The following is an 18,411-nucleotide window of genomic DNA, read 5'->3' as shown; positions in this document are numbered from 1 at the left end:
ATTTATTTAGCGAATGCCATTTAATAAGCGGGATAATATACAGTATCGTGTCTTTATCGCAAAATAAACCCCTTCAGTAGGCTACGACGTGACAATTGTTTGTTTGGTCAGTGTAGATGTCAAATATCAGCTTTCCCATTTCAGTTTAAGGGATAACGTACATAATAAAACAGGATATGGTAAGTTTCAAAGTGAGGATTCAGGAACTTGTTTTATATATTTATAATAATAATTTAATAAGAATACCATAATGCAGAAGTGTTCGCTTATTCCTTGAAATGAATGTTATTTAATCGTGTAACCAGTGCTTTAGACGAGTCTGGATCTGCAGCTTGAAGGCCTTCACTTCGGCGGGTGAAGAAGGCGGAGGTCGGATGCAGTGAACGGCTTCTAAAGGGAGGAGCTTCCCAAACTCAGAGTCCTGTTACAGAACGCTGGAGATTTTGGGAGAGAAGGAACAGCTCAAGTCATTTTCTCTTTGCAGGTTTCTCCGCACATCTAAAGGACGCACACTTCGTTCGCCTCACCGCGCAGGTGAGTTTTACCGTCACTAGATGTTTGGATGCGAGTTTACTAACTTTACGCGCTTTTTACGAACTCTTCCTCCTTGCTTGATAAAACATTAACCATTTGTCGTCAGTCTCACTGAAGTCTAATGTTTAAAAAAAAAAACGTGGCTTATATTGCATTAATTTTATAGTAGCCTAGGCTATGTTGAATATTAAGCTATATGTACGTTGGCACTCTGTGATTCATCTTTGGGATACATACCTATTAATATAGGCTACTTGTGCATTGATGCATGTTGATTGTTATTTGAGTGTTTGGAAGTTTATTTAAGTCTCTTAATCCTATTTCTTGTCCCCTTTTTTTCCACACCCACCATTTGCATACTTCTTCATCTTATTTACAAATCAGCCTGGATTTGTTACCTATAGACAAGCCAGAATCTTAAGTGTGCTTTGCTGCAATAAAACATTTCATCGAACTCTTTTAGGGATCTTCAGCTTTTTTTCATCTTTTTGAGGGATTCTGTGTAAGTAACCTCTTCTTAAGCATCCTCTACATAAACAGGGAGCTACTGTCCCATGCCTAGATTTAGAGATGCTGCTGTAACCCATTAAGATTCATCTTGGTATCATCCAAAACGGATTTAAAGTTTTCTCTGGCTGCCCGCATCTCCACACTCTCTTCTCAAAATATTTGTGGCATGGAATCACCGGCCATGAACATTCTTATATTGTTTAATTCATGTCTGTTGTGGGATTTGGGATGGAGCTGAGGGGGTGGGGGGGGTTTTAGACTGGATGCTTTGGGAAATTTCTCTTCTGGGAACCATTGAGAGTGCTTGTTTAACTAAAGCGATGCATTTATGAAGCATCTTGATTGTTGCTGTTTGCGTTTTGGCACTGAACCCGTAAATCCCGACCGACAAAGAATGCAAGCTCTGTACTTATTGCAAACTATTAAATTAATTTTATGGCCCCATTTATTAACACAACCGCACAGGCCAGGCTTCTACGCCTACTGTAGGGCAGCTGCGCATTCGGCTGATTCAGCTTACAATGTGCATTCAGCTTAGTACAGAATCTGTCAGATTGTGACACAGGGACCTTGTTTTATTGCTCTGACCTTTAGATGTACGAGTTAGAGCTTGAGGGAAGATCTGAACGCAGAATGATTGAGTGTTGTGCCATCAGAATAGGAGCAGGGACAGTGAAGTGAGCATGGTGGAGCCAGTAATTGGCCATGAAACGGGATCTGATAACTGTGGTGTTTGGAAAATATGTGGGGAATGCCCTCGCCTTAAAAGGAACTGACTGAACACGGTGACAGATGATTGGAATATTGTCTGGAATGCAAAACAGCACTGTTTTCCCCCCATTTTGCACTTTTTCTATTTTGGCTCCCTCTTTGTTGGGTTATGGGAACAGGCTGCCTGTAGGGGTCTAGAGGGTCTGTCTTACAACAGACCTGTCCAGAGCCACTCATGTAAATCATGAATGAATAAAGTCACAATGACCTGAGAGAACTGAAATTCTTCCCTTGTCATAAACACTATCTACTGCCAAAAGGATGACACCGTAATCCAAGGAGAAAGACGGTAGTGTTTTCCTCCATTTAGAAACCCAAGGTTGTTTCTCAATGAGGAAAAGACTTGACAGACGTGAGTTGCAAATGAAATGTGGTGTTTAAGGCACATTAAACCATGTGAATGTTTATAATGGGATAAAATAAAAGCCAAAAGCCTTTTGTCTGTAGACACCGTTTGACTATAAGCCTAGTATTTGAGATTTTTGTCACTTAAATACAATAAGCAACTGTTTTTATTATAATGTCAAAAATACTTTATTAGTAGATGATTGCAGTGTTTTAGTATTTATGACAAGTGTTAGCGAGACTTAATTCTCCATGTTTATTAAAATAAAATCCCGCTAATGGGTACTGTATATGAGTAGTTATGATATTATATGAGTAATTATATGTATGATGGTAACAGTATCTATCAATTTCTAAGTTATTTTACTGAGAAAAAAGTGATTTTGTGTATTACACAGTCATGTAATGCCAATAGAAAGCTTTTTGTAACAGTATACCATTCAAAAGTCTTTTTTTTTATTTTATAGAAAATAAATGTATACGTTTATTGAGCTAGGATGTGTTAAAATGATATAAAGTGATGGTAAAAACTTGATCCTGTAAATTGATCCAGAATAAATCCTGTTCTATTTAACTTTTTTTTTATTTTCTTTTTTTTAAGGATCCTATCAAAAAATTATCCAAGTTTTCAAAAAAATCTTAAGCAGCACAACTGTTTCAAAGTTCCAAAACTGATAATAAATCATAATATTATGATTTCTGAAGGATCATGTGACACTGAAGACTGGAGTAATGGCTGATTCAGCTTAGTTTGAATCACAGGAATAAATTATATTTTAAAGTATATTATAATAGAAAACTAAAATGTAATAATATTTCATATTTTTGTTATTTCATATTCTGAATTTTTGATAATAAAAAATGCAACCTTCATGAGCATAAGAGACTTCTTTTAAAAACTGATCCCAAACTTTTGATATATTTAGAAGCAAATTCTAAGATCGTTTTAGCATTCTAGCAAGTCTAGCATTACAGCTGCTGAACATTTATATAAAAGAGTTTAAAACTTAAGACTAAAACATTAATATAGCATAAATATGGATTAATTATTGTTAATATGGCAGGTTGTGATGTTGCTTGCCACCTGTAAATAACCTATAATTACAGAGTGCTTTCTCCGGACACGTCAAAACTAAATCGCTCCCACTATAATCAATGGAGCTGTCTACACTGGAGGCACCCGTCTGTAAAACAACATGCTGAGTAGATTATAGTTTTCTGTTTGGTGTGGGACTTCATCTGCAGACACATCTCTGCTGTCACATGGTTTACAGTCTCATACAGCCCCGCCATGTTTGGCCATTCGGACACTCCAAATTGAAATACTTCTGCTTCTTATCTGCTTTAGTCTACATTCATGGTCTTGTTTTATCAAGAGCAGAACATTTGCCAAAACTCTATTTGAATCCCTCAAATGCATCAAAACATGTAATTATATTGAGTTGAGCTGACAATTTAATTCGCAAGTTTGCATTATAGAGGTTCTCATTAAATGTGCAAAACAATTTTCTAGATATGAAACTCCCAACCCATGACTGTACTGAACTCACTGGTTATCCACAAAAAGATTTATGCACATGTGTCATGCATTCTCTTTCTGTTTTTATTGCCCATTCGTTCTTACACTTGGGAAATACAAAGCATCCTCAAAGTCATTGTGTAAAGCAAAGCTGACATAGTGGCTGTTTTAGATAACTCTTGTGAGGTGTTTAATTAACTTTTTGTTAGCATGATTGACATGCTGCAGAAAGTTCAGGAGATGAAGCTCTCTAACCCTTCCCCCTTCATATGTTCAGCTATTCCTCTGCCGCTTTGAATCTGATAGCCTGTAATTTTAAAGCACTGGATCCAGGAACCACAGTTGTGTAACACTGCAGCGTTTCTGAGCGTTCTCAGAACTTCTGAGCTCCAAACCAATGGTGAAACGCAGTGAAACGGGGCATTCCTCAATCGTGAAGTCAGAGCCGTCTGAAACTTTAGCTCGTGTTTATTTAGGTCCCTGCAAATATGCAATAAGTGCCCCAGATGTTTTGTTAGTAATATATAAATCTGAAATTCCTCCCGCCTTTTACATTAAGTCCTTCTGCAGCAGGATCCCATGTTTTTTTTTTTTTTTTTTTTGGCTGTAATTTGACTTTGTGGTCTGTTTGTTGTTCTTTATTGAGACGGCAGGTTTCAGTTGAAAAGTCTAATGGTGCCTGGCCTTGGATTTTGAGGAGATCTTAAGAACACTAGGCTTGTGGTCAGACCGCTGGTTTGTCAGGATTTTTCAGGGGTGATGGAGCCTAATGAATGTTTTTGCTTCTCCACTCTTCTACATGGACAGAATTGGATTTAAGGGACAACGCTTCAGTTGGCAATAAAAATGACAACTAAGAAGCTGCGATATTGATTCATTGTCTAAATATGGGCAATTTTAGAATAAGGTAACATTTACCATATTAGGGATATAATTGTTGTTTTTGCTTGGCTGCAATGCAGAGAAAAGAATTGTAGCCTGGCCATATAAAGCTGAAAATTTTGCCATCCTTATTCATCCTTATGTTGTTCCAAATTCTATAATTTACTTTTGTATGTGTAAGTCAGTTAGGTCCCAACAACATTGACTTTCATTGAAGACATTTTTTTCAAAATTCAGAAGAAAGAAAGTCAAGCAGGTTTAGAACGACATGAGAGTGAGTTAAATAATGACCCATTTCTCATTTTTAGGTGATCTTTCCATTTAAGACTAAGCAGAAGAGACTGCGAATTGGTAGCATTATCAGTGGGCAGTTCTGTTTAACCATTTGGATTATTATTTTATCCAAAGTCATTTACATTGCATTAAAGTTGTGCATGTTATTAGTTCATGCATTCCTTGGGAATCAAACCCATAACCTTCGCGTTATGTTTGAGCTACAGGAATGTTCATTGGTCTGAATGAACGTGCAAGTGGTAAGTGGCAATCATTTAATTCAATATTCATAACCAATGCTGAGTGCTCCTCCACTTTTCATATCTTTCTTACATCCCTGAATATATGCCATCCTTCAAAAACCATGTAACATCAAGTTTTCAAAATGACCATAATAGTAACGTGTTAGCCAATATGAGTTTTTATTTTTTTGCAGCGAGCTGATTCTCATCTGCATAAACATGGACAGGAAATGTCTCGTCGAGCCCATTTTCCCTGTCCTCTTCCTCAGCCGACCACTAAACAAACAAAACTAATCAAGAGATGTCCAGCACATTCCATTAGAAATCACACCATGAGAGGGAAATGAAGAATTAGGGGGCATATTTAGGGTAGGCCATGATGCAGAAGCGAAAGAACGCATGAAAATTGACGTTGACTCTAGCATGAGGTCATGTTGATGTAGGTGCTTAGCAGAGGCCCGTGTTGTGAGCACGAATGTGCGCCAGCGCTCCCATAAAGGTGTTGAGGGAGAGCCAGCGAGCTTTGATTTGACAAATGCCGATTCTGCTGAGGTAAGGAGTGCTTTAGCGAGCTGCTAGTCAAACTCTCCTGACCTCCTGAACTAAGAAAGCAAGCACGCTTCTCTTTGCCGGCTCACTTTGTGCTCTTTCAGCCTTACATGGTCTGATCGTACATGCATCCTTATCACGAGCCAAGCTGGGTCAAAGAAAAAAACAATCTTGAGAGGTGATGTTACTGCTAGCATGATGAATTTGAGCAGAATTGAGTAACAGATGACCTACACAGGCTGCCAAAGAAAAAAAAACTGACTGATGATGTTGAAATCATTAAAATAAAAAACAGAGCAAAATCCCCTCAATACCACAGTGGTATGATTTGACGCTAGTCTTATTTTCCTGTCTATTAATTCTTTAACAGACCTCAATCTTTATGTGTGCGTCTGGTAATGGTAGCAGTGGTAATTGTTTAAGAGAGCCTTTATAGAGTTAAAGCTGCAGTAGGGAACTTTTGACGCTCTAGCGGCTAATAAACAGAACTGCTTGCGTCTTGCGGAAGAACATTGTAGCCGGATCTACTTCTCTCTGTTTATGTCTATGAAGAATCACAAAGTTACTGGGTTACTCCGCCGCGGTATCCCCGAAGCAATCTAAAATAGTCTGAATATAAACACTTATTATAGGTGCACCCTAGTGATTCAGGACAAGCTAAAAACACGGTTTGGAAAATGGATTCATGGTGTACTCGCTTATTATGTTCATTTTTCTACATTTTGAACACAAACAAAGTTACGGACCGCAGCTCTGATTGGTTGTTTTTTACCGGGAGCGCATGACTTTCTTCAAATGGCAATAGGACCACTGGGAGGAGCCAGAGGAGCTTGATTTTTTTTCACAGATTATCTGTCTCATATTCTACTGTCAGGACATAATGACAGGTTTAATAAATATGTAACAAATATTTTTTTACAAAAGTTCCCTACAGCACCTTTAACTCTTTCCTTTTTTACATACTTGCGCACTCGCCTCCTCTTTCTTTCCACTTCACATGACATTGTGTTCTTCTGGGAGAGCCAATTAGAGCTGATTAATGCCTGAGATCACATTTTTGCAATAGCCAAAAAAACATTGTATGGGTCAAAATTACCGATTTTTCTTTTATGCCAAAAATCATTAGGTTATTAAGTAAAGATCATGTTCCATGAAGATATTTTGTAAATTTCCTACCATAAATATATTGAAACCTAATTTTTGATCAGTAATATGCATTGCTAAGAACTTCATTTGCACAACTTTAATGATAATTTTCTCAGTATTTCGATTTTTTTGCACCCTCAGATTCCAGATTTTCAAATAGTTGTATCTCAGCCAAATATTGTCCTTTCCTAACAACCATACATGAAATCTCATATTTATTCAGCTTTCAGATGATGTATAAATCTCAATTTGGTTTTGTGGTCCATGGTCACGTTTACCTGTGCGCGTTGAATGAAATGCATCCTGGCTGCTTTACATCAGCGGAACTACTGTATACATCGCTTTGTGGTAGTGCAGCTCAGCTTGAATTTGTAAGTTGAGAAGCACTGTGGAATGAGTTAATTTCTTCATCAGCAGACAGCTGGCACTGTTTCAGATGCAGAAATGCGCTCTCATGGTATGAGTTTTTAATCAGCAATGCTCTGTGTGGAGACAAACTGGCATTCGAGAGACTCTTACCTCATAAGAAATGTGTTATTAATGATTCCCCATTACAATCGCTCCTCATACTATTAATAAACATCTCAGGTCTGGCTTTTTTAAAGCGGATTTTATTACCCTTCAGTTGGAGTCCAAACTAGTGTAGACACTTTCCTGCTGTACTTTGCAGGGCTAGTGATTCTAAGTGAGCAAAAAAACAAACAAAAAAAAACAGGGAATTTATTTGATACATGTCCCAGTAGTGTGGCAGAATGTGTTCAGAATAGACTTAATGTGATTCAGAGGTGGTAATCATAAAAAATATACGTTGCATTTATAGTAAGTCATTTGCATTGGTTGTGTAGTGGAAGCACTGTTCCAAGATCTAGTGAACTGCCAACTTCAGTATCAAAGGCTGTTCCAAAAGGTTTGTAATGTTGTTAATATACCACATATTGACCAAATTCAAAGGCAGCATTGCACGTCAAGAAGGCAATCCAAATATGCAATGTGTCTAGCTTTGTGAACTGGAAATGGACTTCCATAGTGAACATTTAGAAATGTTCACAGATACGTTCGACCATACAGTACATTCAGCTTTTATTATGAATCATTGTGCATAAGCATTTGACAAGATCTCTTCGTGAAAGACCAATAACTGGCAGATCATTGTGCTACTTCTTTTCTCTCCTATACGGTAGGAAGAATTAAGTGCAAATTAAATTAACTGAAATGTTTAGTATATATATCAGGGGATTATTTTAAGAACTGTTCAGTAAAATGCTATTGGCAAACCAAAAATGGTTCTTTATTGTCATTACTGTAAAAAGAAAACCTCTAGGCTCTGTTATAAAAAATCATCAAAGAGAACATGATGAAAGATGTCATTTAATATCAAAAATTGTTGACACAACAGATCTTCTATGCTGTTAGCTTAGCACCATACTGATACAAAACGTAATAACCTTGTGGATTATGAGTTTCAGTTACCATGCTGCCTTAATAGTAAATACCTATATAGACAGTCTACAGCAAGAAATGTTTTGGAACAGGGTCAACAACCAAATTGTGGGAAATTAGCATTCGGTGACGCTGAGGCCAAAACAATAGCAACAGCAAACAGGCTCTTTGTTTATTTCTTCTTGGCCTGATGCAAACAAAATGGGGGATGCAAATTGATAGGGAGTCAGTCGTAATTACAGACTCGTTATTGTTAATCACTGATGCACACAGCATTCAAACATCTCTTTAAAATGGGTAAAAGCAGTTGTGCGTGTCTCCTTGAGTGATGAAATACTTGAGAGGATTTGATGAATGTGATTGAGGTTGCGTGTGTGTGTGTGTGTGTCTATAGAAGGCCTGCAGACCTCATTAAGGTTTGCTTTAATGAACCTCTGTAACAAGAACAATGGCCACTTGTTGCAGTCTGTATGATGTGTGTGTATGTGTGTGGCTCTAGCGCCACTCAAGTCTGTGACAGGCGTCTGCGAGACCACCGCAAATAAAAACGCCCCCTCCATTAGTTCAGGTTAGACTTAATGATGTGGAATTGACTCGGGCGCTTCTGAAACGCAATAGCGAGTCACTCAGGATCTGTGTCAACACAACCAATGTCAGCAGCCTGAATGGGTGCTTGTGTGTGGCACAGGTGTGTAAAAGCAAGGGCCAACGTCGTTTTGGAGTGACTCCAGTGGCGCTTGGGTTTGTGAATTAATCTCATTTCCAGTTTGGCCATTAGCTACCCTTAACCCGGGAACCTGAAACCACCCCATAGCTCCAATATTCAATTATTTACAATTTCATGCTTGCCTGAGATTTGTGTTTTTCTTGTAAATGTAAAGATTATGCAGCAGGAGTCCTTTATGCTGAACTCTGAGGTAATGATTTATGCACTTTTTTTCCCTTAAAAGGCTTTGCGGAGTGGAAGGGTACATCGAGTTGAGCTGCATGACTGAGCGCTTGCACTTAAACATTTCTAGTCTTGACTGTGGCAATACTTCACTCGACTAAAATAGAGGAATTTATCATAAAGCTTGCAAAATCATCCAAACCCATGTATATATATTTGACTGTGTGCTTGCTCGAGAAAGAGAGATTTTTCTTGGAACTGGCCCGTTGCAGCCGCAGTGAAAGAACATTTTTTTTTTTAGGTTTTCCTGAACGAGCTGTACAGCCCTGTGGCACTAAACATAGCCACGGTTATTGCCAGACAATGTCTTATACACGGCGACGTGGCCAGTGTGAGTGACACTTGGTGTACGTGTGTGATATACCTGCATCTTTAAAGGTTGAGCTGCTGTCCGTGTGGGCCACACAATCCATGGCCTCTGACAACGCTGGCCTGGAGCCATGCTAATAATAACAGCCAGCAGAAATATGCACAGAAGAGGGGAGATCTGGTAGCGTAGCTGGAACAGAGAGGAGAGGGGCACGGGAAAGGGTTCTACACTCAGGAATGTGTCATCTAAGGAGTCTCAAAGAACAACGGATTTTGCTGTGAACATGCATATCTTTGTACTTATGATATATTGTATATCATTATGTATAAACGTCCTTTAATATTGTGTGTGTGTGTGTGTGTGTATGTATATATATATATATATATATATATATATATATGATAAATAAAAATTGATAGCCTGAATTCACTGTAAGTCGCTTAATGCATAAATTTAAATGTAATTGTATATATGTATGCACACACCCATAAATACGTACGTATGTACATACATATCTTAAACTTGCATTACTGAAATTTACTTATTACTAAATGTTTTTAAATATTATTGTTAGTATTACTATTATAAAAATGTTTATAATATGCATATAATATTGATTTATAATTTGTAATTATAGATTACTACTACTTAATATACAATCTTGGTAGAAAAAAATATTATAAATAAATATGAATTAATTGTAATATTATTATTATTACTATTATTATTATTTTAGAAAAAAATAGCTTTTAATATTTACTCAATCTTGACGTGCCTTGGCATGCGCTCTGGATGACTATTTGTTAAAAAATTTGAGCTTGTGTTCTGCAAGTTTGCTCACAAAATGCAGTTTCTTCTCTCCAACTCCTGAATGATGCATCCTTGAGTAATGCCTTCCAGTGACGTCATCTAGCTCGTGTTATTATAATCTTATTTCTGCTATCTCTCCTGAGGAATGCAACGCCCTTCATTTTTCAGAAATTTCTTGCCAATTAATGGTCTTAAAATCTCGTGCACTGAAGAAGAGTACATTCCATTGTCTGAGTTCTGGACTATAAAACAGCCACATTGAGGAAGATTAATACTGATGGAATGGAAAACTGGATGGAAAAATGTCACTATCCATGCCGATAACTCCTCGGGGAGTGAATGTTTTCGCACAGTTCAGAGACTTAAGGCATAAACAAAATAACATGACAGAAGCTGGTTTCTGAGGATGGAGGACAAGGGGTGCATGTTGCACACACGCATTGAGTTCACGCTTTATGCTTTTGGTTTGTATTGCTACCATGTAGGGTACAACAGGAAAATATTTCTTGCATACTGATGTTGCCTTAAATCACTGGTGGTTTTACCCATAATTTTTCTTTCAGTCTTGTTGCCATTCTTGTGTGCAGGGTTCCATAGACACACTTTAAAAGATGCATCAGGAACTTCTTAGCTTTATGAGAAATACATTTTTATGTTCCATTAAATGTTCCAGCTGTAATATATACAGGAGAGTGCTGGGTTATGTTAATTGCGAGAGAAAAAGTGAGCAGCTAAATGCAGCCTCTTCCTAATTGAGGCCCTCATGTTAAGTCAAATGTAGTATGTGATTGATATTTAGCAAAGCCTGGTGTTTTTAATACCTCAGACTGGTGTTCAGTAGATGGCCTGGATGCAGAAACAAGCTTTAAAGGATAAGTACACCCAAAATGTAATTATGTGCTGCTCTATGGAAATTAAAGCTAATTGGATCTGTCTAAAAAGCACATTTAAAACCACAAAAGTAGTCTGAAGGACTTGTGTGTTGTATTCCAAGTCTTATGAAGCCATACAAAAGCTTAATGTGACGATAAGTAAAGAACAAGTTCCCCTTGTCTGTATCTCTCTCTCAAAAAAACAAAAACAAAAAAAAAACGGATGCATTAGGGTTAAAGATAAAATGGGGTTTTCAAGCATGAAAACAATAAAAATGTAATACAGCTTTACATTTGAATATGTACTTTTTGTAATTTTATTAAATTATAAAATGTTATAAATAAAATAATATTATAAAATTAAATTTGGGGTTGTTCATGCAACAAGCAGTTATTATATGACTTCAGAAGACTTGCAATGCAACGCACAGGTTGTATGTACTGCTTTTATTATAATTTTATATTTTTGCAGTTATAGCTTGACTGATCCAGTCCCCATTCACTTACATAGAAAATAGCAGTTTCTTCAGAAATTCTCCTTTTGTGTTCCAGAGAAGAAAGCCAAATGGGTTTTGAATGATGATGAGATAAATTTCCTTGCAACAATTTGTCAGTTGTCAACATATGATGTAATGTACATGATCGCTTTTATAAAATGGTATCGTGCATGACATCACACTGAGCTCATCAGATCCAAAGCCGGACGAATGAATGCTTAAACACTTAAGCCCTGGCAGGCGTCTTCTCACATGCTTTGGTGATCCAAACAGGTCATGAAAAAGGTTATGTGTCATGATAAAGATGCTAAATGCATTTGGCTTCATTTATTCTGCATCACACTCAGCATAGACAGTGAAGCACTCGTCAAAAGCTCACTGAGATGCATTCTGCTTTGAGGTATTTTCTGTCACGGCCATCTCCGTGGCTAGATATTTGGACAAGAATCTTTTTTCCACTCTGGTCTCTCGCAGTTATGTAAGAAGAGACATAGCTAAAAACTAAAACCGCTCAATCTTGGAGAAAAATGATGGGAGGGAAAAGCTTTTTTCAGTTTTTTTCCTCAGCAAGCCAAGGATAGTGTAGAAGAGGGATTAAAAGTGGTTTGGGACAGCTAGTATGCTAGGTATGTTTTGTTGTGTGATGCTACTCAGACGTCACGTAGCGCTATCATTCGGAGTGCAGATAGAAGTCCCTTCACTCTCTCTCTCTGTGGTCAGTGAGTTTGAGCATGAGGCTCTATCTGTCTACACAGCATGTGAAACCCTTGGGTTTTTCTTTTTTTGTGCATGTTGCTTACGGGAAAGAGAGCTTTTTTCCTACCATATTTGGTCATGTGGAGCCAAGCCAATAGGCAGCAGACGTTTGATGCCGTACAAGCATCTCAATTTGGCCTTTTTCCTCTTGCTCTTTTTTTTTTTTTCTTTTTTTTTTTGAGGAGCTTGCATGCCGACACTGGCTGATAGTGGTGCGATCTTTGGACGTGCATGAGAGGACCATTTAAAATCAGCATTTTAAAATGCATAACATGAAAGCGTCTCTGCACCTGAAATGCATTTTCAGAAGCACAGCTGCTGTTGTGCAGAAATAAATGGCCCTTGGTTTAATTAGTTAATGCCTATGAAAATTGCCCATTCAAAAGCGGAAAGAGAAACATTTTTCCAACATCCTGAACCCATGTGCTCGTTTTTCTCATGTTCAATTCTCTGTGATGGAAAAAAAAAAGTGTACATTTAAGGTGAAAGATTTGGCAAACTAAATGATTTTACATATGCAAATATACATATATTTCAAAAAATATAATAATAAATCATTTGTATATATTAAATATATAAATATGCGTATATGATAATACATTATTTCAGTAATAAATAAAATGCTGTATTTATAAGTAAGAAATTATTATTTTAAACAATATAATAATTTTATAATAAATATAATAAAAAACAATATAATATATATATATATAATTATTATTTGTGGGTGAATTTTAAAAGATAATTTTTTTTTGTTATTTATGCAAGTAATGTATATTATTACTATTATTAATCATTACTTTTTGAACCTAAGTCCAGCAAAAACTGTAAAAATTTTGAAATATGTTTACTATATAAAATAACTGTTTTCTATTTGAATATATTTTAAAATTTAAATTATTCCTTTTGGTTTCATAGCTGAATTTCAGATCATACATCAAAGATTACATTGTTTACTTATTACAACTATTGACACTTACTCTGTATACCAGAGCCTGTAATGGAATAGCATTGTGGGTAATTGAGCAGTTTAAATGTATTTTGTGTTTGCGTAGGTAGAGATTCACAGGACATGCAGACGTGTCGGGGAATGCGATCCATTGTCTGGGAATGCAGGAATCTCCTTTTCCAACCTCAAGTGGAAATTCAATGACTGAGGCCTATTTTTGCCCATGCTTGAATTTTTTATCCCCTCCTTCCCATTTTTTAAAACCTAAGAGATAATGTACAGTCAGCGAGTCATTATCGCAAAATAAACCCTGATGTGGTGATCAGGTTCCAGACACAAAACCAAAGTGCCTTGCATTACCCTGAAAGGGTTTATTTTGCAATTAATGACTCGCTGACTGTACACTTATCCTGTATGTATAATATTTTACCAGATGCTATCCAAAGCAATTCACTTTTCATTTAAGATAAATAGTTTTTTTTTTTTTTTAAATCAAGCTCATGCATGAATTCCCTGGAAATAGAAACCATGACATGCTTGCAGCATTATGCAAAGGCAAAGCTTTTGCATTATTGATGCAAGTGAAGAAATATTCTTAGAGATTCATCTTGAGCAACAAATTCAGTGTCCAAGCCCAGGTTAGGTAGAGGTAGCGTAACCAACTTTTTTCTCCTCTTTTCCCACTGACGGTCATGAAAAGCAGTTGCTACTCTTCCTGCCAAAATCTTTACTGGATTTATAGCGGCACATCCTGCTCTTTTTCTCTCTCAATCTCTGTCTCTCTTACTCTTCATTCCTTCTGTTTCTTCTTTAAGGCCCTAGGGTTATAAATGTGCTAATGCATCAGAGAGTCCAAACCGAGCTTTTGGTTATGTGGAACAGGTCTTCAATAAGCCAAACATCGCCAAAGAGATCAAACCAGCATTTTCGCATAATACAGCTCATTTTCCATCAAGATTACTATTGCTATTGTTGATATTGCAGGACTAGAGCCTTTTTTTACAACTTGGGGTACATTTCAGAAAGATTTTGAAAAAATATGCTGGGAGGGAAAAATATGCTTGAATGAATGGCTTCATCGGTGTGTAAATCTACAGTATACCAGGGATAATTTCAATTTACAGCATTTTGAAGTTGGTTTTGCTCAACCCAAATTGTGTACTGAAATTTGCCACTAGTTAAAACTTACAGTAAATTTGTAAGCATGTAACTAAGGGACATTTTATATTGTGACTAACTTGTAATCTAAGAGTGGTGGTTAATTGTTGTTTGAAAATGCTGTTGAGTGTATATAAAAAGATTATATGCACTTATAAGACCCCCTCAATCTGACTTCTTTAGTCTAGCTTTAATTAGGGAGGCCATACTCTTAAATCCCCCATAATTTGCTCTATATGTCCAATCTGGATTTGATTTATAAATAAATGTTCCATTATTTCAAAAGAGTATGTATATGAAATGTCAGAAACAGTTAAAGGCAAGCAAACATTTGTATCAAATATTAATGATGCATAATGATATTCAGTATAATAGTCAAAAAAAGCTTTTTTTTTTTCTTTTTTTTTTTTTTTTTGGTTTGCTGTTGATGATGTAAATACAAAAAGTCTAGAAACTGCACCAGACCATCTTTTTCCCCTCTAAAATCTCTGAAGCACAGCATGTCGTCTGACCTTCAGCACATGGACACAGCTGTTAATAGGGATTGTTGGTCCATCACATAGTGTTGTGATATTGCACATGAACCAGACCTGGACTCCTGCCATCGCTGTCCTGACACTGTCCTGAGATCTGCGGTCGTGTGCCGCCCAATCAATCAGCTGGCTTTATGGGACGGCTCCGGCTGGCCTCCAGTCACTTTTATTGGTGCTCTCAATTTCCTGCGCATCTCACCGAGCACACGCTCCCATAGTTCAGCACTAGGTCTGTAGGTTTGTAATCACAAATGCAGACAGACAGTTAGAGGAGCAGTGTGGATTTCATTCTCCTGGCTCGGGTTTGAGACCGTTCTTGATCTCTTTATTTCTCCTGGTTTGTTGAGTGAACACAGAGGATTGAAGGGGAATTAGATTCTCTATTCTCTTGACTCTCTTGATTTGTTCCTATCCATTCAGTGACTGGGATGTTTGAATTTCTGAAGATGTGAATTTATTTGTTTTTTAAGGGCATGAAGGTTTATTGAAGGTTAAATTCAACTTAAAATCCCAAATGCAGTTAATTTACCACAGGAAGCAGGGTTTCTGTGAGTCTTGCCACAAATTAAGGCCTTAAAGAGGTCTTAAATTCATAAAGCCGTGGCATTAGTATTTTTTGTCTTGTTTTTCAAACAATTATCTAAACATCCTTAAATCAAGGTGTGTTTACTGGAGATTAGGGCTGCACAATTAATCAAATTTCTAATCGTGATTAGATAATTATGGATGCCACAATTACTTAATTGTTTAGTTTAAGTATAACATTATAATTAATAACATTATTACATAATTATTACATATTTTTACTTTTTCATAATTTAAAGAAGAAACCAATCCGATGTATATAAAAATACAGCATGCAGTTCCATCAAACAGTGGTATAAACATCATTCAGTGTAAATTATGTTCATCATTATTAATAATCGCAATTACAGTTTCAATGGAATAGCCCTACTGGAGATGCAAAATGAAGATATCAAGTTTTGTTTTCTGGAAACTGAACAAACTGAAGTGAGTTTATGCAATAGGGAAATTTAGGGAAAACTGCTTTTCTTTTAAAATAATTAGATTTTGAGCCCTCACTTCATTTTGATTCACTTCTTATATTTTGCCATTTTGTTTCAAAATGTATTTTGAATATTTAGAAATTTGCATTGGACAACACAAAAACACTGATGAAGGAACTTCACTTTCTTGCAGTGTGATCAGAAGGTACAGTTAAAACTTATTCCCATATTATAGATAAGATTTTATTTTATTTTTTTGCACAAATTAAAAAGTAATGGAAATCTGTTGAAAGTTGTATTTTTAAACTGTGTCTAATGACACTCTTTCTGCTATCTTGACATTCACTTTCGGAAACCATATTGACATATTGTGATCCCTTTGATGTACTTTTTTTTTTTTATTAACTAATAACTATCAGCTGAATATCACAATCATCTTGATAGACTTTACAGATCTAATGATACATCAAATGGTAAATACACTTCATATGATCATCAATTAAAACTAAGGTAATTCACAGTATTCATTTAAAAAACATCTGTTTTGGTTCAATTTAAAATCTTGTTCAAATGATGTGTTTTAATGTGGATGTGGAAATCAGCTAAAACATTTCCAGGAATACAATCGGATTAATAAAGTTTTTTTTAGTATAGTATAAAAGGTTCTGATTGAAGTTGTAGAGCATCTGTCAGTGAATCCAGGTCGAAATGCTGACTGTGCATATCTGGCATACCTGCAGTGTCTTTAATGAGGTGTGTGTGTCTGAGGCTCTGATAGGCCGCTGACGCTGCAGATTTCTGGGATACCTGGCTGCAGAAGCACGACTTTCCCACTTTTTTAAAGCCTGAGAACATTTCCACTGTGATTTCTTCTGCCTTAGCATTACATTTTGCTAGAAATGTTGCTGCAATGCAAATTGAGTCATAATTCATGTTACGGCATGTAAAGTTTTTCTTTGCATCACAATCCAAAAATTGCATTTTCTCACACATTTCACTTGGAAACAAATTACATTACAGAATGGGTTATGAAAGCCATGTTGATGTTAAAATGAATTTGGAATTGTCCCATGTGTTTGTTTACTTTGGCTGCATGGTATAAACATTGTGAACTAAAAGTGCAGTCAGTAGAAGTGCACTTCATGACATTTTGATGGTTACACATAGATTTACTTTACTTCTTCCTGTAGGGAAAAGGCCATTTTATCTGGTACTTAATACCACGTTGTTTCATGGTGAAATATACACCATATTACAGTAAAATGCTTTTTAATGCAACATGTCTGCGCAGTTCCTCCATTTGTTAAAATCTTGGCCAGAGAAGACTGAATCTGAATCGTCCTCCTACACCACACTCCCGCTGCGGCCGCGGAGAGTGCGTTAGCATAAACTCTGATAGCGAAGCCAGTCTATGTTAATGGACCTATATTGAGAGACATGCAAATAAGGGCGATGGTTTATGTTGGCAACACTCCGCTTTCTTCTTGAGCAGTAAATTTAGTCTCTCTCAAGTTGTCCAGAGTGGCTGTGGTCCAAAAGACGGTGGGTGGTAGATCCAAACATTTAGTTATTTAATCCTTCTGGCAGCCAGGTTGTGGATCACATCAGCTTTGGCTCTGGTTATAAAGAACACTCTTTACCTCAACATTTATCTCAGCGAACTACGAGCATCTTGCTAATGGTAGATTGTTCAGGTTAAGTGTGTTGACGTTAATGAGTTTGTAATTATTTTTTATTGCAAAGCGGTTACAAGAAATTTCCTGCGGTCAGAGGTGGGTTACATTTCAGACTGTGAAAACTGGTATGTTACACAAAACATTAATGATTCACCAACATACATTATTCCATTTGATATAGTTTAGTGTTGTATATTATATAAGTAATAATATTTATAACATTAAAGGGGTCATATGATGCAATTTTAAGCTCTCCACGCACTCTTAAAATGCCTCGTTTAAACACGCCCCCACATGTCTACGTCACGATGTGGGAAAATTTGCATAACGCCACCCAAATGTTCGCGCCAGGAAAGAAGGCATAACTTTGTTCCAGAGCAGTTTAACCCAAAGCATTAGATGTGTGCAAAATATTTTATAGAGGACTGTTTCCTGAACGTACAGTGCTGGCCGTTCTGACTCACTGTCTGTAAGTACGTTTACATATGTAAAGGATTGGCCACTGATGATTCAAACATGGGTTTTGAGTTGGTAGAGCTTGTTGTTTGTTGCTTGTTGTTTGTCGTTTATCTGATCATAAATGCAGACATGGTTTTATGTTTATGTGGTGCAATGCAATGCAACACGTAAAAAGACAGTATAAGTCATTATAATCAGTAATTATGTACCCACTGGATGCAACA

The 18,411-nt window shown here is 36.7% G+C and overlaps 1 protein-coding gene across 4 annotated transcripts in view; it reads left to right on the top strand.

Annotated features, from left to right (window-relative positions):
• The first annotated feature begins 386 nt into the window (after positions 1 to 386).
• Positions 387 to 18,411, top strand: part of LOC113058472 (non-muscle caldesmon-like) — a 47,396-nt gene continuing 29,371 nt past the window's right edge. For all 4 annotated transcript variants that reach the window (XR_003277978.1, XM_026226433.1, XM_026226427.1 and 1 more), the window contains exon 1: positions 387 to 534. The gene's annotated coding sequence lies outside the window, so the exon portion shown is untranslated. The remainder of the gene's footprint in view (positions 535 to 18,411) is intronic.

This window comes from Carassius auratus, chromosome 4 (genome assembly GCF_003368295.1).
Source record: "Carassius auratus strain Wakin chromosome 4, ASM336829v1, whole genome shotgun sequence".
In the NCBI taxonomy this organism is placed as follows: Eukaryota; Metazoa; Chordata; class Actinopteri; order Cypriniformes; family Cyprinidae; genus Carassius; species Carassius auratus.
The sequence above is the reverse complement of the archived record's forward strand: the minus strand, read 5'-3'. Positions and strand labels throughout refer to the sequence as shown.